The sequence below is a fragment of the Neophocaena asiaeorientalis genome, unplaced genomic scaffold (genome assembly GCF_003031525.2).
Source record: "Neophocaena asiaeorientalis asiaeorientalis breed wild unplaced genomic scaffold, Neophocaena_asiaeorientalis_V1.1 scaffold423, whole genome shotgun sequence".
Classification (NCBI taxonomy): Eukaryota; Metazoa; Chordata; class Mammalia; order Artiodactyla; family Phocoenidae; genus Neophocaena; species Neophocaena asiaeorientalis.
Genome location: NW_020174133.1, coordinates 389,768 through 403,848, shown reverse-complemented (window position 1 = coordinate 403,848; position 14,081 = coordinate 389,768). Strand labels below are relative to the sequence as shown.

The 14,081-nt window shown below is 41.6% G+C and overlaps 1 protein-coding gene across 2 annotated transcripts in view; it reads left to right on the top strand.

Annotated features, from left to right (window-relative positions):
- Positions 1-6,141: 6,141 nt before the first annotated feature.
- The window catches only part of ZNF148 (zinc finger protein 148), a 126,364-nt gene continuing 118,424 nt past the window's right edge, over positions 6,142-14,081 (top strand). The window contains exon 1 of one of the 2 annotated variants that reach the window (XM_024754737.1): positions 6,142-6,409. The gene's annotated coding sequence lies outside the window, so the exon portion shown is untranslated. Of the gene's footprint in view, positions 6,410-11,810; positions 11,836-14,081 lie in introns of those variants that run through there. The other variant, XM_024754738.1, reaches the window with a different exon arrangement.

Sequence of the window (14,081 nt, the reverse complement as noted above, 5' to 3'; positions counted from 1 at the left end):
GAGTTTGGACATATGCAAACCCCAGTGATACTGTCACCACTGTTAAGGCAAGAGACATCCAGACTTTCCTTTTGTGTACGTTTCTCTCTCTCTCTCTCTCTCTCTCTCTCTCTCTCTCTCGTAAGAACATTTAACATGAGATTTGTCAGGAAAACAAATTTTGAAGTGCATAATACCGTATTGTCAACTACAGGCACTGTGTTGTACAGCAGATATCTAGAACTTATCTATCTTGCATAACTGAAACCTTATACCCATTAAATAGCAATACCCCATTTCCCCTGCCCCCCACCCCTCTAGCCTCTAGTAACCACTATTGTATTCTCTGCTTCTATGGGTTTGACTATATTGGATACCTCATACAAGTAGAATCATGCAGTGTTTGTCTTTCTCTCTTGGGCTTACTTCACTTAGCACGATGTCCTCCAGGTTCATCCATGTTGTTACAAATGGCAAGATTTCCTTCCTTTTAAAGGCTGAATAAGGACTTCTCTGGTGGCACAGTGGTTAAGAATCTGCCTGCCAATGCAGGGGACACGGGTCGAGCCCTGGGAAGATCCCACATGCCGTGGAGCAACGAAGCCCGTGCACCACAACTACTGAGCCTGCGCTCTAGAGCCTGCGAGCCACAACTACTGAGCCCATGTGTCACAACTACTGAAGCCCATGTGCCTAGAGCCTGTGTTCCACAACAAGAGAGGTCACTGCAACGAGAAGCCTGCGCACCGCAACAAATAGTAGCCCTGCTCTCTGCAACTAGAGAAAAGACCACGTGCAGCAACGAAGACCCAATGCAGCCAAAAATAATAGTAATAATAATAAAATAAATTTATAAAAAAAAAATAAAGGCTCAATAAGATTCCATTGTATGGTAAAGAAGATGTGGCACATATATGCAATGGAATATTACTCAGCCATAAAAAGGAACAAAATTGAGTTATTCGTAATGAGGTGAATGGACCTAGAGTCTGTCACACAGAGTGAAGTAAGTCAAAAGAGAAAAGCAAATACCATATGCTAGTGCACATATATGGAAACTAAAAAAATGGTACTGGTGAACCTAGTGGCAGGGCAGGAATAAAGATGTAGATGTAGAGAATGGACTTGAGGACACGGGGGTGGGGGGGAAGGGGAAGCTGGGATGAAGTGAGAGAATAGCATGGACATATATACACTATCAAATGTAAAATGGATGGGTAGTGGGAAGCTGCTGCATAGCACGGGGAGATCAGCTCGGTGCTTTGAGACGACCTAGAGGGGTGGGATAGGGAGGTTGGGAGGGAGGCTCCAGAGGGAGGAGATATGGGGATATATGTATACATATAGCTGATTCACTTTGTTGTACAGCAGAAACTAACACAACATTGTAAAGCAATTATAATCCAATAAAGATTGAAAAAAAAGAAAGATTCCATTGTATGTATATACCACATATTCTTTATCTGTTCATCTGTTGATGGATGCTTGAGTTGTGTCCACATTTTGGTCATTAGTTTTAGAATATATCAGTGATCTGGAAGTGCCCTTCAGATCTGAAGCAGAAACTGAGGGAGAGGTATCCTACGAAAAGATGGCCCACAGGAACAGGAAAAGCCATGTTTCTCTGGGTGGAGTGGGAATGACAAGATAAAGTGGATCAGGCTCCTGTGGACCTATCTCTGACAAGTCTATGAATTTAGAGCTTTGCAAAAAAGCCAAGTTTCTCCTTAAGGTAGAGGCAGCCTTGACAAATGGCTCATGCTGCAGGCAACCACATGGGAAGAGAATATAGTACTTCCCCATCCTCCTGAGCCTGAAAAGTCCAGGAAGCTTGGAAGACGGTTAATACAGGAGGTTCTGAAGACCTGGTGAAGTCTTTGGGGAAGAGAGATGGAAGTACATTCCTCTCCTAAAGAAGCCAGAGGGCCAAGACTGAAGAGAACTCATTCCAGAGCCAGAGGAGAGGAAAGAAGCCCTGGAAATCCCACCAGTTGGAGCAGTGGTGCCAGCCTTCCACAGGTTAGGCCTAATCAGATAAGATAGACTGGTGGCTGTAGGCTGAATCTGACCCACAGACATGTTTTGTCTAACATGCTTTCCTGTTTTACAGAAATTTAAGTGTTACTTGTCAACATTAATATTAGGGAGAGCTCACCCCAAAGTTCAGATTCCTGATTTCTCTTGATTTCCTGTTCTTCACATTCTCACTGGGAAATGAGTAATGTCTACGCCCTTTAGACTGGCTTGAGCCGCCTGGCTCTTTTGCTTGGCTTGTTAGGCATTTAAGTTTGCCACCTGTGCACTGCATCCTGAGCAGCTTATGTGTACCACTTCCCAAAAGAAATTTCTACACCTGCTTAATAGATGTTTCCTGGAGCCATCTCAAAAAGGGTGTCAAAAAAAGACATAAGCTATATGTACTTAATATTTCAAGAAACTTTATAACTTGAGTTGTAAAGTTATAGCTTGTAAAGCAAGAGTTGTGTTTCTCTGCAGTGATATGTAATGAAATCCTTCAACAAAAGGGGCCTGTGAGCTTGTTTAAAAACACACATGGAAAGTAGGAGTTAGAGAGATAGCATGCATCCTATGCAGGAACCAGCTATGGGGAGAGAGAACCTCTTTTTAAAAGGGAGAGAACCACAATGAGATACCACTACATTATTAAAATAGCTAACATAAAAAAGAGTGATAATACCAAGTGCTGGTGAGGATGGGGAGAAACTGGACCTCTCATACATTGTTGGTGGGAATGTAAAGTGATATAGCCACTCTGGAAAAGTTTGGCAGTTTCTTCAGAAATTAAATATGCACTTACTATATGACCTGTCAATCATAATCTTAGGTATCTATTCCAGAGAAATGAAAATTTAAGTTCACACAAAAACCTGTACACAAATTTTCATAGCAGTTTTATTTGTAATAGTAAAAAGATTGGAAACAACCCATATGTACCTCACCTGGGGAATGGATGAACAAATCTTGGTACAGCCATACAATGGAATACTGCTCAGCAATCAAAAGGAATGAATGTTTGATACCTGTCACAACAGGGATGGGACTCAAGGGCATTATGTTTAGGTAAAAACATCGTAAGTTTACATGCTCTATGATTCCATTTATATAACATTCTTGAAATGACGTAACTACAGAAATGAAAAACAGATTAGTGCTTACTATGGGGCAAGGATAGAGTAGGGGGGTTAGAAGCGGAGGTAGATTTGTGAATACAAAAAGGTAGGTGGCATGAGGGAGTTTTTTTGTGATGATGGAACAGTTTCATATCCTGGTTGTAGTGGTTACACAAATGATACCTGGAATAAAATTTCACGTGCACACACACACAAGTGTTTTTTAAAAAATGGTAAAAACTAAGTTCTGTAGTCTAGTTAACGATAATGTATCATTGTCAATTTCCTGGTTTTGATATCTTATTAAAACTTTATAAGATATTACCATGGGGGGAAACTGGATGAAGGGTAAATGGGATTCTGTACTATTTTTGCAATTTCTTGTGAATCTTTATTTCAAAATAAAAATTTTAAAAAATAAAGGAAAGGAAAGTAGGCTGAATGCCTAGGACTGGTGTTGGGGAGGTGAGCAAGAGGAGCATGAAGGAGGCAAACTGGGCCTGAGAAATAGTTCCAGAAGTTTAACCTACCAAAGGCTTAAACTTGCTCCCAGTCATCACTTCTGCTGTCACTATCTCTTTAGTGCTCTTTATTCTGACCATGTTAAGACAGTTGTTCCTCTGTTGTTTCTTAGTTATGGTGCTGAGCAGAGAACTAGATCTATTCCTGATGATAAACCAATCAACCTCAGCCCACTGGGTGTAATCTCCAGGACTTCAACCCTTTTCAGTTATTAGTTTTCCTATTACCTAATATTCAGAGTCTGCCTCTTTGCTGTCAGAGGTGTTTGTTTTTTTTTTTTTAACATCTGAATTTGATGCCATTGCAGATGCTAGAAGTTGCCAGAAGGCTGTCCTCCAGATAACTGTCCCTTGCTCTAGCTTGTATCAATGTTTTTTTGCAATTAGCATTCAGAATATGCACTGTCATTTTTTTTTTTTTTTTGCGGTACACGGGCCTCTCACTTGTTGTGGCCTCTCCCGTTGCGGAGCACAGGCTCCGGACGCGCAGGCTCAGCGGCCATGGCTCACGGGCCCAGCCGCTCCGCGGCATGTGGGATCTTCCTGGACCAGGGCACAAACCCGTGTCCTCTGCATCGGCAGGCGGACTCTCAACCACTGCGCCACCAGGGAAGCCCCTGCACTGTCATCTTATTAAAATTTATATGTTTTAATGGAGAGGTGATTGTGGAGCTGTAGTTTACCCTTGCTCTTCTTGGTTACCCGTGGCTAAATTAAGCTGAACCTCTGGGCTTCTTCTATTTCTAAACAGGCATCACAATTTACTAAGGTTAATGCCTGGGGGAACATTAACCTTGCAGACACTAACCTAATTCAGTGCCATCACAAGTGCATAATGCAGGAATTTGGAATTTTGCCAAAAAGCACAATTCAAATGAAGATTCAGTTGGCAAGGGGTGGAAAGGTGGGTGTGGATAAGGGAAGAAGAACTCCAGAAATGGTTATATAGATATTTTAATGCCTTTCCTTTCCCTCGCCTCTCAGAGGTTATGTTTAAGTATTGCAGAGAGATGCTAAATAAATCTTCAGACTATTATGAAGAAATCTTAATGAAGGTGTTCATCCCATGGTACGTTTCTGATGCTCATAATCACTCAACATTCACTGAGCATCTATGTTACATGGCTGACCTTGTGCTAGGGTGCGGACACAAAGATGAGAAATTGTAAGCCATCGCAGTATGCATAAGCACCTCAGGGCGCCCAATAAATGTTAGTTGAATGAAGGCACCATTAAGGAGGTCACGGTTTGGCTAAGGTCACTTAAAGGGCCTCCAAGTGTTGAGACATTAATTGTTCAATTCCAGTTCCACATAGACCATAACCATGTCTTTTGCCATACAGACTGAGAAGGTTTGGGCCCCTGGTGAAGTGAGGGGGAAATACCATGCAAGATCTTGCGCAACAGGGTCCAGGGCCGGATTTCTTGATCTTTCTCTATGCTCACACCCTGCATATGGTTGCAGACACTTAACCGGGTTTGCTAGTTTCAAGAGCGCTGTGTTGCCGCTTCCGGAAAAGGTAGCATTTGGGAGGGTGGTGGTCAACGACTGGAGGTCGCAGGGGAGAGGACTGGGGAAGAGAGGAGAAACGAAAAAGCCAAAAGATTCTGAAAGATAACCTTTCACTTAGGTTCCCGCCCCTTCCTTTGCCCCGAGCCTGAAATGCACCCGGCCACCGAGTCCTCCACTTCTCAGAGCGATAAGCACTGATTAAAGCTGAAGGCGGACCCCCGTCTCATAGACATTTCCTCAGTTCTGGTCTTTTTCAAATTGCCTTCCTCCCAGGCCCAGCCCGAAGGGACCCCGCGGCTCAGGGCCAGCTTCCCCGGCCACACTGGGCTGTTGACACGCAGGCGCCGGAATCGAAGCCACGCTGGGTCTTCCCAGCCTGGTCGCCGGCCCATGGAGAGCCGGAGCCGCCGAGCGCTTCCCCTTGTGCGGGGCTTCCCACAATGCACCGCGCCGGCAGTGGCGGCGACCGCGGCGGCGCTCTAGCCGCGGCATGTCTGCGTCTCTACTGCTCTGGGAGGAGGAAGAGAAGGAGGAAGAGGAGGAGGAGGAGGGGGAGGAAGAGGAGAAAGGCGCAGGGGTGGGAGCTGCTGCCTTGGGTTGGGGGGTTGAGAAAGGATAATGACGGGGGTGGCTGAAGCGAGAAGGCGGCTTCCGAGGCCTGAGGCGGGTGTCAGAGGTAGGGAAGGAGGTGGGATGGTTGCACAGGGTGGCCAGAGGGTGCTGGGTGTGGGTGTGAAAAGCTTAGGAAGACACCAGGTCTCTGATCACCATGCCTGGTGCAGTGCTTTATGCACCGCAGGCCTCAGTCACTGTTGCTGCCTGAATGTGTTCTTTGGGAGAAGGGAAGGGCAGGGGTTGGAGAAAAGAGAATCCTTGCAGGAAACGTAGTGGGAGCGTGCACTAGGAGAGAGCCCGGAGGGAAAGATGCCGGGTAGGTGGAGGAATGCAGGGGGTGGCTGTGGAGGAGTCTTGAGGATTCTGGGGGGGTGTTCATTGTGCAGATACATTAGGTATTTCGTTGTGGAAAGAACTGAAGCGTTTCTAAGGAAAGAAAAGAAGGGATATAAGGAGTTTCCCTGAATAGAAAGGGTAGGTTTGAAGCAAGAGGGAGTGCTAAATACTGGAGAATATGAAGAGAATGCATGATAGAATAGACAGATGTAGCAGAATTAATAAGTGTTGGCCCAAGGACTAAAGAGTTATTCCAGATGGGCCAGGATGGCCTAGTTCCGAACCTGTTTGGGCTCTTCTGTAGATGACATTCGGTAAGTGCGGGTACCGGCAGTGGTTGGGGTCACTGATAATTAGACCTTAGGCTGTCGTTTGGTCTGAGACATTTTAGACCTGCACGAGTGAATATGAGAATCTCTAAAGCAGACCTTAAGAAAATGCCTGGCCTACAGGGATTCTCTAGGCCATGGAGTTTAGATTTTAGCAATTTTGAAATATTATCACTTACCAGAGGCTGGGTGAACTCTATGCTGGCAGATGCTGGAATGGAAATTACTTGACTTGGCGGTTTTCTTCACTGCCCAGCTTATCTGGTCCAAGAGAACTGTTGCCATATTATGCAGCTTGGGTTGCAGTACACAGGGTTATAATTAATGGTGGGGAGAATCCATGCTTGGTGGCCCTTCTTTGGAGACTCGATTTGTAGCTCAGATTAGTCTAACTGACTGGATTAGTTCCATAACCCTGGGGCTGGTGGGAGATCTTTTGCCATTCGCTGTCCCTGAATGGATACTCTCACTGAGGCATGGTGGTATTGAAGAAAATACATCAGCCTACAAAGTGTGGGCCTGCAGAATGGAGGATTAGGATATCTGTTTTGGTCTTAAGTTGCAAGGAGGTCAGGACTGGTTGTTTTGAGGTCTAGGAGAACCTGAAGAGACTGGATGATTCTAGAGCCAGGTTGGAGGGAGTACTAGCATTTCCCTATCAGGAAATGTACCCAGGCTTTTGGGTTTGCTGAGCTCACACCAGACTGGATTTTGAAGAGGGAACTCTGGGCTAGAACCATACCCTTAAAATGTATCTGAAAATTAGGCACCTTTTATATTATTAAGAAAGACTATATACACATCACATTGTTATGTTAATTAATTAAACTGAAGAGAGGGTAGTATGAAAAACCCTTTTATGGATATAGAGGGTGGAGGGATTAAAGGCGAAGACAGAAATTTGGGGGAGGGATGGGAAAATTCAGTCATTCATTCTTTCAGCAAATAACTCTAAAGGAGAATAATTTAGCATTTGAGTACATAGGGGCTTTTATTAAAATTTTTCTTATAGAAATAATCCAGGATTATTTTTAAAAGGTTTGGAAAACTTTCCATGTCAGTACATTTGGAGTTATTCGTTCTTTTTAAGGGCTTCAATATATTACATAGTAGCATGTACCCATTTTTATTGTCATCATAGTATGAAGAGGTCTGTTTTCCTCCCCCTCTTTGGCACTGTATATTATCAGTTCTTTTAATTTTTGTAAGTTTAATGGATTTAAATAAAATATATCATTATTTTTCTCTCCTTTAAATTATATGAAATGATACATGTACGTAATTTAAAAAATTGTCCTGAGGGAGCTTATAATGAAAAGCAATAACCCCTGTCTCACCTGTCCATTGCAGTCCCACTTTCCAGAGACTACTTTTAATCATTAATTTTTATAATCCTTATCATGCTTTTCTCTAGGTCTCCAAGTAATATGCATGTACTCTTATTTCTTGATTGATCAAAATGATGTTAAAAAAGGAGTCAAGAGACTTCTTACTATGAGTGGAAAGGATTTGTGTCACTGTCATTATACCTTTTCTCCTTTTCAAACTTTGATAGTTACTATTTTAGCTTTTTAATTTGATGTCTTTATATCTTAAATATTCTTAAAGAAAAATATTTAAAATTAGACTGGAAAAACTGGGTGATATGATTAAGGGAAGTTTGATGGATGGACCTTTAGGAAAGACTAGGTTGTAGGAAATAGCATCTTTGCAGCGTTAAGTGTCGCTGGTTAGAGGTGAGGAGAAGTTGCTTGGCAGTGATAGTTGTTCATCTTGGAAGTAGTTACCAGGTCAACTGTGCAGAATTCTTTGACAGTCTTCAGGAGAGTTTTAGTGTGGGGAATCTGGGAATGGATTAAAATGATCCTTGATTGTTCTTTCCAGGCTTCTGTGACAATTCTTATGTTAAGGAAGGAATGGATTGGTATGAATATGTGTTTCTTCTTTGTGGAGGAGAGAGGGAGGGATGGGGAAATTTGATAAGACGGAGAGAAGGATGAGGGACAGGGTATGATGGAGATGGTGATAATTTTGTGGGAGGCTGAAGAAAAGGTAAAGAATTCTGAGGACATTTTGATATGGTTGACTGTGAAGGAGATTTTTACAGTGGTGAGACAGATTTGTGGCAGTCTTTAAGGAAATTAGCATATTTAAGTCACTAATAAGTTGGGAATATGGTGGAAAAGAGCATGCTGCTCATGTATTATGATAGATTCATAAAATATTGGTTTTTGAAATTTGGTATGAGGTGCAACGTCCCTGAGTCAGGGTGACAGATATTGGGAGTATAGAAAGATGTTGCTCCTCTTTTCAAGAGTCTTGTTTAAGTAACCCCACCTCTTGAGAATCTTCCTTACTTTGAATAAGAGCAGCATTCGCATGTTGATTATATAGTGCTAAATCTTGTATTAGTTTATGAGAATTATTTCTCTTTGTTTTACAAATGGTAGCTAGATTGTAACCTGCTCTAAAGCGGAGACTTTCCTTAATCTCTGGGAAAACTCACAACAGCTTTTTTTTTTTCAATCAATTAATTAATTTTTGGCTGTGTTGGGTCTTTGTTGCTGTGTGTGGGCTTTCTGTAGTTGTGGCGAGCGGGGGCTACTCTTCCTTGTGGTGCTCAGCCTCTCTCATTGTGATGGCTCCTCTTGTTGCGGAGCGTGGGCTCTAGGCTCATGGGCTTCAGTAGTTGTGGTACATGGGCTCAGTAGTTGTGGCGCACGGGCTTAGTTGCTCCGTGGCATGTGGGATCTTCCTGGACCAGAGATCAAACCCGTGTCCCCTGCATTGGCAGGCGGATTCTTAACCACTGTGCCACCGGGGAAGTCCCAGCTTGATTCTTAAGTGCTTAGTAAGTACTTGTTGAATGCTTGATAGAAAGTAGTGTTCACCATTACTGATGGTGGTGGGACTGTGTGAAATTGCTGAGCACTATGGAGGTATTGCAGACAAAATTGTGTGTGTGTGTGTGTGTGTGTGTATGTATGTATTTGAGATAGTGAAGGACAAAGGGATATCTGACTGGGGAAGGCCTTTAGATATAAGGGAAGGCAGAATGGATTAGAATGGAACTGGAACTATCCTGCAGAAACACCTAATGGGTGGGACCAAAGGTTCTCTTCTAATCTGAGGCTAGTTTAATCTGAGTAAATCTGGTCTGGAGCTGGGGGCTGGTTTAATTTGGATTTTCTTACCTTAGGCCTAAATGACTGTTTAGAGATCTTTAGCTGTTTTAAGAATCTGTCTGATTTAATTTGTTTTTAGAATAATAAAAAAGTGTTAGATGAAGTTTCTTCCCTCAAGGAACTTATGGTATTTTTATTCTTTTAGGGAGAGAAAGACATTTGTGAAGTAATTCTATAACAGTGTAAGATTTCAGAAAATTGATTTTTTTCTTTTTTCCCCACAGTTCCCTGGCTCTCCCACAGTCTGCGTTTTCCCCACAATTCTCCATTCTTTCCTAAAATTCCCTGTCCCTTCCACTATTCTTTTTCCTCCCAGAATCTGCATCTCTTACAACTCCGCATGTATCCCAAAATTACCTTTCTTGCCACTCTATCACAATTACCCCTTCTTTCACAAAATTACCCCTTCTTTTACAAAATTACCCATTCTTTCTCCAAATTCCCTATTATATTCCACAGTTCTTTCCCTCCCACAATTGTTTCTCTCCCACATTCCTCCCATCTCTCCCACAATCCTCCATTCTCTCCCACAATCCTCAGTTCTTTCAGAAAATTGATTTTTTAAAACAAGTATCAAAAGTGTACAGTACCTCCAAATGAGAATTTTTGTATTTTGGTAGTCACTTTCAGTACTAGTGTTCAAAACATTTTTCGAACACCTTTTCTGATTTATCGTCTAGCACATTATATACAGTTTACTTATATATTGAGTACCTATTGTGTGCTCTTGAGGGGAGGGAGTCTATAAAGGTGAGTAAAACATGGTCCCTATTCTCTAGGAGTTCATAATCCCTCTAGGATGGCACAGTTACAAGTAATGCAAGGCATAATGTTATTCTGAATGGTCTCATTGGTGACAAATCTTTTTAGTTTGAAAGATGTGATTTTTAGAAATGTTGAAGATCTGTCAGTATCAAGTAACGTGAATAAAGAATAGTTTTGGTTTAAATTTAGTTAGTCACAGAAATGGGGATGATTTTTTTTTTTTAATTAATTAATTATTTATTTTTGGCTGCATTGCGTCTTCGTTGCTGCGTGCAGGCTTTCTCTAGTTGTGGCGAGCAGGGGCTACTCTTCGTCGCGGTGCACAGGCTTCTCACTGCAGTGGCTTCTCTTATTGCAGAGTACGGGCTCTAGGTGCGCGGGCTTCAGTAGTTGCGGCTCATGGGCTCTAGAGTGCAGGCTCAGTAGTTGTGGCACACGGGCTCTAGAGCACAGGCTCAGTAGTTGTGGCACACGGGCTCTAGAGCGCAGGCTCAGTAGTTGTGGCGCGTGGGCTTAGTTGCCCCGCGGCATGTGGGATCTTCCCAGACCAGGGCTTGAACCCATGTCCTCTGCATTGGCAGGCGGATTCTCAACCACTGTGCCACCAGGGAAGCCCGGGATTATTTTCTTGATTGACTTATTAACTAACTTTGGAAAGTACTCCCAAAGAGGAATTTGGAAATATTTTGAACAGTGGCAATAGCTTCACATGTAGTTAGTTAGGTACTAGATGAATTTTGGTTAAATGCATCAGATGGTTGGGTAGATGGAGTGAATAAATAAGTGGTAGCCTCTCAAGGTAACTATTTTAAAGAGGACCACACTGATTTTAATATGTAAATAAATTCTGGCTCTGTTAACAGTTCATTACGGTGAACAAGGTAGTTTATGATTAAGTTCCCACATGAGTTTTACAGACAGTAAGTGCTATAGGAGTTCAGAGAATGGAGAAATGAGTATTGGCTAAGGTTTGGGGAAAGGATTTAAGTGTACCGTACTTTAGCTGGATATTTGAAAGGATTTCTTAGGGATCTCAGGAGAGGAACTAAATTGCTCCAAATTTCTCTTGCAGCCCTAGAATGAACCTAGAGTCTGGATCTATTTTTGTCTGAAGGCTTTCTGCCTATTTCATTTTAGCTACTCCTACTGGTTGGTTCCTTTTCAAATTCACCTTTGCTGGGTAGATTTTGAGCCCCCTGAAACAACTGGTGGCGGGGGGCAGCTCTATTTCCGTCTATGTCTAGTATAACTTGTAGTTTTTCCTTTTTTGACCCTGTACCCCACAAATGACTTGGTCTCTGTGAGTGAAGAGTATGAGTCAACTCGGCTCTGTTTCCTGCATGCTTTTCTCAAAGTTGCTTTCTGAATTACAGGATGGAATAGACAAGAGAATTGAGGACATGTGTCCAGTAGACACATGCTTGTTGAATAAATAAATGAATGAATGAGAAAGTATCTGAGGTAATTTATCTAAATTATCTATATGTTTTGTTTGTTTCAGTTTGTTTATTCATAACCTACCTTTTTCTACAAAGGGTTTAATGGGGCTGACAAAAATATGTATACCATAAATGAATTGAAATAACTGAAGTCTAGTTGAAGAGAAAATGAAAGAAATATCTGTTTAAAGAGTATAAAACCTATCATTATGGATGTTAGAGAACTAAGAATAAAGTGCAAGATAAGCATTGGAGAAGGAAAGGTGTTATTTGGTGGGAAGTATGATTCTGAAAGAAGAAAAAGGTTATTGATATATGACAGGTTATGATTAGAGGAAAGCAAGGGAAGATTGAAGGTAGAGGATTGGAAATGGCTAATTTGGGGAGGAAGATGGTAAGACTGTTTGAAGGATGAGAGTTTCAGAAGTTTGGAATGTAGTGGAAATTATTTATGATGTTAATTTATAACTGAGGTTTCAGAAAATAATAGGATGAGTTTTTTTAGTCAACAGGTAATGCACATTTGTTCTATGCACAAGCACTGTTAGATGCAGTCAGAGATACATCCTTTGGGATTTATATTCTAATAGAGGGGCTGGACTTGAGCACAAATAACTACACTATGATCACAAATGTATTATGAGAAAAATAATGTTACTTAAGTTAAAAGGTGGGAAAAAACATTTGATTAGGGGAAAACCTGGGACTGCATTTAGTAGCATGGAAGTGGCATTTTAGCTAGTCTTTGAAGGGATGGACAGGATTCTGACTGGCAGAAATTATTAGAAAGCATTCCAACCCAAGGGATTAGCAAAAGCAAAAGCATGGAGGCGAGAAGCCAAGGAGATGTGAGGAATAGTGAGTTGGTTTTAATTTTTTTTTTTTTTGGTTTTAATTTTTTTTACTATGATCCACAGTAAGGAAAACATGTCATACCTTGACCAAACGTAGGCATGTATGAATGTTTGTGTATATGTATAAAACAAAAGGTTTCAATAACAATAACTGTCCTTACCATGTTGGATGCACTCTATGTTTTCTATTATTCTGTTTGGCTAAAAAGAAAAAAAGAAAAGATGGCTGTCACTCATTAAACTGATTTCACGATGAACTAAATAATTGATCATAACCTGTAGTTTGGAACACAGAGTTCATGAATAGGGCATACTTTGATAAAAGATAGGAAGGCTCAGTTGGGGTTGGGTTGAAAATGGATGGCCTTGAAAGCTAAGCTGAGTAGTTTGTATTTGATGTGACATAGTGTTGTGCTTGGTAAGCAAACAAGCTGGGTTTTAGTTTTGTCCCTTCTATTTACCTCCACTATGATTATGGAGAGAATTACTTCCTTCCTGAGCCTCAGTTTTCTCATCAGGAAATTGATAATCATTATACCTTCTGGCAAGGGTTGCTGTGAGGATTAAAATATGTTAGTCTAGGATTTAAAGCACGCGTAGAGCTACTGAACTCTTTTGAGTAGAGAATTGAGTCAAGGACTGTATATTAGATACCTTAATCTGACAATAGCTATACCATACAGGATAGATTGCGGGCAGTGTGGTGGTAGAGTATTTGCAGGTGAGAAGCCCAGTTAGGAGGCTACAGGAGAAACTAAGAAGGGCTTGAATTAGTTTGATAGCAGGAGGATTAGAAATGAGGGGGTGGGATGTGACTGGATGGAGAGAGGAGGGGAAGATGACTAGAAAATTAGAGTTGGGGAAAGAGTCAAAAGGCAGCAACTGAAATTGGGTTACATCTTTGGGTAGTTTGGTAGGGTAGATTAGAATAGATAGTTATAGTTTCTTGCATGTAGTAGGTCCGCAGTTGTTTGCTGAATGATTAAATATGTAAGGTGAGGAATGCATTGTGAGTGAAGACAGCAATAGATAGGTTTGAGAAGGAGGGTTTAGATTGGAGGGTGCTTTTGATGGTCTGCCAGGATTTATTAATTCAGGAAATATTTTTGTATACTTACTGTGTGCGAGGTTCTGTGGTAGGCAGTGTGAAGGATACACATGTATATATGACATAAACATGTTCATATTCTTCAGGAGCTTATCCAGGGACAAAAATGTGTACACATATGTCTATGACAGAAGTACTATGGCAGGTTCAACTTTGTGGATGAATTGGTACGTAGCTTAGAGCTTAAAGGATAAATAGGATTATAGTAGGCATGATGAGGGTTGGCATTCCAAGAAGAAGGAGTGATATGAGTGACAATGAGAAAAATTCTGGATATGCTGAGGGATTGGTGGTCTACATTAGCTG